At 57.7% G+C, this 8486-nt stretch overlaps 1 protein-coding gene across 1 annotated transcript in view; it reads left to right on the top strand.

The window, feature by feature from the left end:
- The window catches only part of LOC113204282 (uncharacterized), a 16573-nt gene that overhangs the window by 2997 nt on the left and 5090 nt on the right, over positions 1 to 8486 (top strand). The gene's annotated exons all lie outside the window — the stretch shown is intronic.

Here is an 8486-nt window from a genome sequence, read left to right as displayed (position 1 = left end):
GGGGGGGGGGGCGAGGGAACGCGCCCTGCTAGCTCCGAGGCGGGGATGAAGAATTTTGGGTGCTGTTTTCACCCCACCCCGACTCAACCCTAACCCACGCACGCGGCCAAGGTTGCATTATTTAACCGTCTTGTTTTGCGCGGTGCTGCGCGGTGCTGCTGGCCCCTCTGGAAGCCCATAGCCGCCCGCCCCGACCCGACGCGTGTGTTGGAGTGTGGAAACCTGATTACGCCCGGGCCCGGCCCGGACCCCATTCAATGCGGCACGGGCAGTCGCTGCTCTGCGAGCGAAACGGATGTTGCCGAAGCCGCAGGGGCTGTGGCGGGGCGGGCTTGGCTGAGACGCTCCGGCGATGCCTTCTGCCCCCTCCAAGCCTCTTGAGTCGAAACACAACGCACCGCCACCGGGCCGAACCCGGGTGAACTAGAGCCGTCGCTCACGAACTTAACTTAGGAAAGGGACGAAAAAATGAGACGAGTTTATCCCCTGTTTGCGAAGGCACGCCGCCCGGGGGAGTATGGCTTCATATCTCTGCTGGCGCGCTGTTTTGCTCCAGCGCTTCAGAGCCAAGCCGCCTCGCTCGTCCACCCCGCCAGCCTCACCTTGACCTTCCCCCCCTCGCACCCCGCGCGGCACCACCCTGGCGCCACTGCGTAGCTGGGGGTGGTGGGTGGGGGCGGCTGCTGTGGAGGTCGCCACGCCCCGCGGCGAGCTGCCGCTGTTCACCCCCTCTTCAGGCCGGATAGGCAGTTGGGTGGTTTGGATCAGCCCTGCGCAAAAAAATGTTGACGAAAACTCTTGTGTTTACATTTCGTCTGCTGGCAAAGCTAATAATTGATCCGTCGGGCGAAGTGTTTGTTTTCCTATTTCAGCCGCGTTGTTAGCTGTCCTGTGGTTTACCTCATCGTTGTGCTTGGCCTTTCGACAACGGGATTGGGAGGGGAGGGGTGTCGAGGCGTGGCTGCAGGTCAGCCCCACGGGCACTGTGCTGCACCACCATAGCACCACCACCAACCACCACGCCCTTTTTCGCCCTCTCCTCACCAACGCCCGCCCCGCCCCGTCTCACCCCTCCGTGCCCTTGCGGGCTGTCACGGCGCTGACGGCCGGGGCGGGGCGTTGCACGCGATCCATGTGAGAGCAGAGCGCCGCCGCGCCGCCAGGCAGCAGCGCGGCTCCGACGCGGAAAAGGAAAGGAAACAAACTTTTGGCGCGTCCCTACTCGTTATGTGCTGTTTGGCTGTCATCCTCGGCGCGCGCTGTCATGTCTCGCCTCGCCGCGGGGGAAAGGCAAGGCGGGGCCCGGCCTGCTGGAGATGATGAGAAATTGCGACGTGCGCAATAACAGGCCTGAAATGGAGGGGAAGTGGCATATTCCGCGGGCGCGGCGCAGCTAGCGAGGGCGTCGGACCCGGCCGACCTTAGAGACCTCGCGGCGGCGTCCCGCGGAGGGTTCATCGTGGGATGAGGAGTTTTGCCCGCACGATATGCGCCATTTCGTGTCCCCTGCTGTTGATGTGGGTCTCTTGCCGTTCACCGGGTGGGCATCGGTTGCCCACTCGGTGTCCCCGAAAGCGGCTTGTAGGAGTCGAGTGAGATGCTGGCTTCTTGCTCCTGGCCCAGCCGGTCCGGCGCAGGGCCCCGGTGATCCTACCCGCCGGCCCGCTGCGCCACTGCCCGTGTGCACCGTGTGCAGCGCTCAGGGACTCTTGTTCTCACGGAGTGATAAGAGGCCGTCGGTGCGTTCTCACGTGCGCGTAAAGTGATCCCGCCGCGCCGTATCGTGTTGCTCGGGCCGGCCGCCCGTGGGGTAGGCAGTCCCGCTGCGCCCCGGTGCGCACGAACGAGGCCGGCGGCCTACCCCCGCAGGGGCCCGGTGCGTCCTGCTAGCGACCGGCCGAGCTCTGCACCTGGCTGCCTGCTGCGCGCTCACGCTCGTTGTTTTGGTGGTCCCGGTCGGGCCGGCTGCCGGGTGGGCCCTGAGTGTGTGTGTGTGTATGTGTGTGTGCTGGATACGCCGGGCGCGGCGCGGCAGGGGCGTTGTTCCGGATGCCGCATGGTGTGCGGAGTCGGGCCGCGGGTCGGGGTCCCCGCCCTGCCCCGCCCGGGCCACTCGCCTCACAGAGGGGGCCCTTGTCCTCGGCGGGTGAGAGAAAGGTGCTGCTGTGCTGCGTGCAGCAGTGCACTCATTTGCCTTGCCTTGGGTAGGCGATCCGACCCGCCGAAACTGCAATAGCAGCAGGCTCCTGTTTTGGAGCGCCTGCGGGTGTTTACATAAAACGTGATGCCGGGTCTGCCTGCCGGGCCTGCGCAGCCTGCGCGGCAGCGGCGGCAGGTGCAGCACATCCTGGTCGTAAGCAGGGCACGGCCACCCGTTTTGGAGATGTGCCACCGTGACCTAACTGGCTGGGCAGGCTGCTGCCGGGCTGATGTCACCGCCCTGCCCCGCCCGACGGGCCCCTCGCCTGAGGAAGGCTGATGCCCGGCCCCGCCGGCTCCCCCGGCCCCAGGCCAGGGACACACTCTGTCCGCTCCAGATCAAACGGGAGGGGAGCGTCCGGATATGTGGCGTATCCATCCAGGAGTCCAGGAGGAGGGAAAACTTACGTGGTAGAATCCAAGTTTACGCGCGTGCACGTCGCAGGCACAACATCAAACCCGACGAACGGCGGCGTTCAACAGCAGCATCCTCTTCCTGTAAAGACTGTATGGAGAAGGAATCTCATCGTGTAAAAGCCACAGGCAGCTGCATCTTTTACCTGCTCGTGTCATTGAAGAAAGGGGGAGAGAGAGAGGGAAAGAGGGAAATATATCGAACGGGCTCAACGGCGCGCGCTCCACGCGATAACTGCTGGCTGTGACTATCGCTTTTGCGAAAACGGTTCTGCAGAGCTCTGGCGGGCGTATGACACGCGAGCTAACCTCCTCAGTGCTGCTCTCTGGCTTAACGGACATGCTCCTTTGCCTTTTTTCCTCCTGGCTCGAGGATCTCTCTCCCCCCCTCTCTCTCTCTCTCCTCGGGTGCCGCTGCTGTTTTTCCCTCTGTGCCTCGCTCGCCCCCTCGCTAGAGCTCGCTCAGGTCCCGGGGCCACTATTAGGCCCCAGGGAGGGGCCGTGCCATACCGCGCTCCGCCACCCCCCGCCGCGCCCCCTGCACCAACCACGCCACCCACCGCCGAGGTGCCTTGCCTCCTGCCGGTCCGACAACCGACGACTAACTAACCCTCGCTCCTCCGCAAGAGCTTCATGCCATCACCGCCGCCATGTCATGCGTCCCAATCGCCCGACTATGTAAGATTGTAGTTATTTTCTCGTTATTATTCCTGCCTGGCGCTGCCGGGTGATTGCGCGCGGGGGGCCTGCCTGTCGGTCGTGTGCCTCTGGGGCGTTTTGGGACGGAAACAATGTGTTTGGAGGAGGAAGGCGAGTGCGTGGCGCGTGGGCGTGAGTGTGAGTGTGTGCGTGTGTGTGCGAATGCGCGTTCGGGTTGTGTTTGTTGTCTTGCGGAAGCCGGGCGTGTGAACGTACAGACCGACCACCAAGGCCCTCCGCTCCGCCCTGACGCGATGACCCCACTCGTGTGTTGGAGCGTGTTTGCCCTGGGAAAATAAAGTATTCTGTCGTTGTGTTGTGTTATCGGCAACGGCGCGTGCGGTCGGCTGAAGCTTGTATTTGTGGGGCACAACTGAACGTATCCGTTATTATGGATCTAATCCCTTAGCGAGGTCTCTAGTCTCTAATCTAATCGGCCTCAGACACTTTTTGTGGTTTCGGAAAAAGGGACCACAGAATGCAGATAGTTAGGGAGGGGTCGTCTTGAGAAAGTACGTCCCCGTTTCTCATGAGGCATTCGGTAAGTTACGCGCGCTGGGCGCCTGCGAGGTTCGGGGTAGGCCTCCCCGCAGTACACGCACGCACTGCAGGCGAGATGTTGCCTACCCACCAGGCGCCAGGTAAGCTGGCTTGGGCGGGACGCTGACAGTTTCATCGAATTTGTAACGGCGAATAATGGCCGATCTTTCTGGATTGTTCCTTATCGGATATGTCTGAATGCTCGCGTAGGCTGTAGATATTGGTAGACTCGTGGTGGTAGAAGCCTCCTTCACCATTGGTGAATTTTCCTAGGTACTGTTGTTATTGTTTCTAGGGGGGGGGGGAGGAATTCGTGGAAAAACAAGACCCCCTTGCCTAAAAAAACACAAGAGTACGTTGTGGCTGCGTGAGATGTTGTATCTCATCAGGCACGGCGAGGCCCAAGGGTACCGGGCACGGGTACGCCGGCCGGCGCAGCGAACAGGTTTCCGCCGCGGGTAACCGTTTAGTTTAGCGGTCTGGGCGCGCCAGCCGGTGCCTCCCCAGCCGCTGCACTATTTAATCGAGTATGATACACTGCTGCAATAAAACCGCATCGGCGCGTTTTATATTTGCTTGCACTGGTATTAATAAACACAAATGCTGCGCACGTTTTTTGTGTGACTCAGTGGTTCAAAGCAAATGCTAGCTCCGGAGTATCACTTGAACATAACAATGTTGGAAAACACCATGTAGCACTCGGCTTTAACCCTAACTTAATGTCTACAAGCTGAAGTTACTCAATTTTTAAGTGTTGAGGAGTGTAAATCACGTCATGCATTAGTTTCGACGTTTTTCTATGTGACATTGTCAATTTTTAATTCACACATGACGTTAAGATTAAAACAATGAAAAATCAGCTCTACCAGGTGTTTTCCAAATTTTACAGCAAATGAGTAATTTTTGTGAAATTATTGTTTTACTTATTCCAACAGCGTGACCGGCCAAAGACCCCCGGGTCGTTTGTAGCAGAAGTCACATGGTCGGTGCCGCGGTTTTAGTGGTAACAACCGGGGCCGACAACACTCTGCGTATGTACAGTTTACCGACCCGGCGCTGCGCGCAGTTTAGCTTGCGAGATGCTGCTCGAAACACCTGTTTTATTTTTGCCGGTGTAGCCATGACGTCATGGCGTGGGGTGCAGACACGGCAGACACCCTCCTCGCGCTGCGTCACGCGGACATAAAGCGCGTCGATGGCCGCCGCACCGCCTCGCCTTGCGTGTGAGTGAAAAGCGAACGAGTGGACGTGCAGTCCGGCCGCGGGGAAGAGGCGCTGGGCCCGGCCTCCTAGAGAGACTCTCTGCCGTCGAGACTCTCGAGTCTGCTCTTGCGGTGAGCAAGATTCTGAGTGTCTCTAACCCGGACCCGGAAGCCAAGCCACCTGCTGGCGTGGTGCGTGTTGCGGGCTTGCCTATACCCGCCGGTTGGGCACTCTTTAAATGACAGTAGAAACTGTCCCACTGTGTTTACAACCGTAGAAAAGTCCTCCCAATGTTGCAAGAGTGGCACGTTCCTGTTCTACTATACCGCGTCAGTGGAAATGTTCTACTCTTATGCTGCGTTTTCCTACTGCCAACTGGAGTAAACGAGAGCATTGTACTTCTTGCATCACTGGGATATTTTGTTCCACTCTATGTAATAGTTGGATTTGCAGAGCATGCCAAGCGCCCTGTTTTCCCTGTAGTTTTTCATGTACTCCTTTGCCCCCCTGCGGCCTCGTGCGCACCGCGCCCTGCGCGGCGGCGGCCGGCGTGGTAGACCTCAGCAGGGTTGTTAACGATACAAAAAAAATGTATCGCGATACGTTACGATAACATTCACTCCGAGTTATCGTATCGCGATACTATACACCTCTGATCAGAAATGTAACGCGTTACGTTACGGTATATCGTCGTAACGTCGTTACGATACGGTCTCAAACAGAAAGAGAGCTTTAAAACAAGTACATTGGTGGTATTGCGCTATCCAGTCAACACAATGTCTGATTTTTGGGAGGAAAATGGAAAAAATTTGAGGAACTCCCATATTTGAAGGCATTCTCTTTAGATTTTGAGGAAGTATCCTCAGACGGAGCCGAGGAACTTGCCAAATTTTTAGAAAAGATCTTAAAATCTGAGAAGTTTCTTCTCAGATGTGCTCGAGTTCGTCAAAGTTTTCCCTTTTTCCTTGTGATTTCCTGTCCGACTGTAAAATCGCTTGTATCGTATCGACGTTACGACGTTACGTGTCCTCCATATCGTATCGCGTTACGATACACCGTCGGCCGAAAAAGTAACGCGTTACGATATCGATACAAAAATCGTATCGATATCGTCGTATCGTCGTTACACGATAAAATATCGTTAACAACCCTGGACCTCAGTGTTCGGTGACACAGCAGTGATGTAACTAGACCGCGCTCTCGCTCTCCCTCCCTCGTGAATAGCGCCGATATTGAATGACCTGTCGCCATTGAGCAGTGCAGCCTGCGTGCGCCACACACTTTCCTATCTCTCTCTCTCTCTCTCTCTCTCTCTGTCTCTCTCTTCTCCGTGGGGGGCACAGCAGGCACTCTTCAGAACAAAACAACAGTATTCTACATTCACACCTCGTCAATGTGGGCGTTACAGTTACTGTACTCTCCGCCACCACACTCGTAATTTCTCCTCAAAAAGCTTTTACAAGGGGGGTCGCGCTCTCGGCAGTGAGACAGGCTACTTAAGGAGGTTGGGTAGAGTAGAAGGAGAGGTCACTTTGAGTGCCCATCACTCGGGCTTTAACTCTCGGCAATTTGTCTGCTCGCGTTGTGACGTTAGCCGTGCACTCGCTCGCGTGCCCCGCCGCGCGCGCAGTACACGTGGCTCCGGGGCTCCGGCGATGCCTCTTCTCTGTCTGAGAACTATTTGTTGATGAATCGTGTGAGTGGTTTTTCGCCGGGTAGAGTGCGGTGCACCTGCTGCGGTCTCTCCAGGATGCTCTGCGCCCCGCGCGGCCCGCGGCCGCGGCCATGGCATCGCGTTATTTTCATTCTGCGGTTCGGCGCCGCGGCCGCGAAGAGCGTTCAAAATGGTTTCACGGCTGGAGACGAAAGAAAGGCGGGCTCCGTATTTAATTTTTGCAGCCATATTTGTTTCAAACGGGAAACAGGCTTGATTCTTGTAGCGTCTCCTCTGGCATTTCGGTTGGCGATATTTGAAGTTATCTAAGCTTTTGACGAGGCTTTCGGCCGAACTTCAGTTGGGGTGCACGGACTTCGAGACGAATTTCGATGGAGAAAATTTCTTTGGAGTTTGACGTCAGTACTTTCCGGATTTCTCCTCCCGTTTTCAGCTGCTTTGAATTCTACATTCAAAATGTGTCTCAGCGGGCCAGGGCAGCTCGTGTTGCGATTTCACCTTGCAGGGAGGGGGATTGGTTTTTTGTCTAGTTTTTTTTAACGGGCCTTACTGGTGGCATATCGCTGCTATAGCGTCCTTTGTCCAGGATGTTTTTGTGACTAGGCATGCGCGACGCTCCGCCCGCCCGGGGCCGGTAGTATGTGTCTCGGCATTGAGGGAGTGGTGTACCACTGTACTATACTCTCTTCACAGCCATGCTGCGGCCATGTGCGGACGTTTTCAAAAATAATAATGTAAGAAAATCCCTGTCTCGTTCAGAGGGTGGCGTCCGCATTTGACACGTTGTTTGTTTTCGTATCCGGTCGATTTATTAGCTCGGGGGGACCGGGGCGGCGCCGTCTGCTTTTGTTGTGCCGCGGGAGCTGCGGCGGCGGGGACGCGACGGCTGAGCGAGCAAGCCAGGAGCGAGCGAGGGACCGGCCGGCCGCATTCCCGGTGCAGTTGGTGGTGGCATCTTGTTTGAGTTCGGCGGCTGGGGATATTTTGAGAGATGCGCGACTAGGCGGCTCCTAGACTGCTGGGTTGACGCTCCCGCAGGGTCGCGAGAGTTCACCGCGGGCGGGGTGTAAACATACAGGGGGGCTCAGTAGGTCAGCGGGTGACACGGAGGTATTTCTGTTGATTTGCCTCCCTGCCCTGTCTCGTTCGCGGTGATACGTTCCGTGCGCGGGCGGCGGTGGGGACCCTGCCGCTCTGCAGCAGCGAACGCGCGGGATTGTCTACTGGGCGGTGCTCGATTTTGCAAGTGTAAATGGGGGAACGGGGGGAACGTGCTTGGAATTCCACCACGCCGAGTGTGGCGTTTTTGGACAGATGGTGTGTGGAGAAAATAGTGGTTTTTCTGCTCTAATATGGGCGCGGATGGGATCCGCTTGCGAGCCGGCGGCTTGTCAGGTCCTCTCTGCTTGTCGTGGAGGGAATGACAAATAATATCAACTTTCTCTCTCTTTCGCTCGTTCTGACTGATCGGACGGGTCAGGCCGACTCGCTTTGGGTCAGGCGTCCGTATCCGTCCTGGGCTTTTGCTACCCGGCCTGCCCATATCTGCCGCACTTGGTCCTTCGAGAGAGGCTCCTCTCGCCTGGCTGTCGGAGGTTGCCAGAGGTGTCTGCAAGTGAGAGTGCAGCAGGCCGCCGTGGGCGGGGCCGCGGCAGGGGCCTCAGCTTGGGTGCCGCCCCGGCTCAGGCGTAGTTTTGGAAGGGAACCCGCGGCGTCCTGTTCCTGTCGGGACATATCGTCGCGGCGGCGGCGTGCC

Source organism: Frankliniella occidentalis, unplaced genomic scaffold (genome assembly GCF_000697945.3).
Source record: "Frankliniella occidentalis isolate FOCC.00 unplaced genomic scaffold, Focc_3.1 Scaffold150, whole genome shotgun sequence".
NCBI classification, from domain to species: domain Eukaryota; kingdom Metazoa; phylum Arthropoda; class Insecta; order Thysanoptera; family Thripidae; genus Frankliniella; species Frankliniella occidentalis.
The sequence above is the reverse complement of the archived record's forward strand: the minus strand, read 5'-3'. Positions and strand labels throughout refer to the sequence as shown.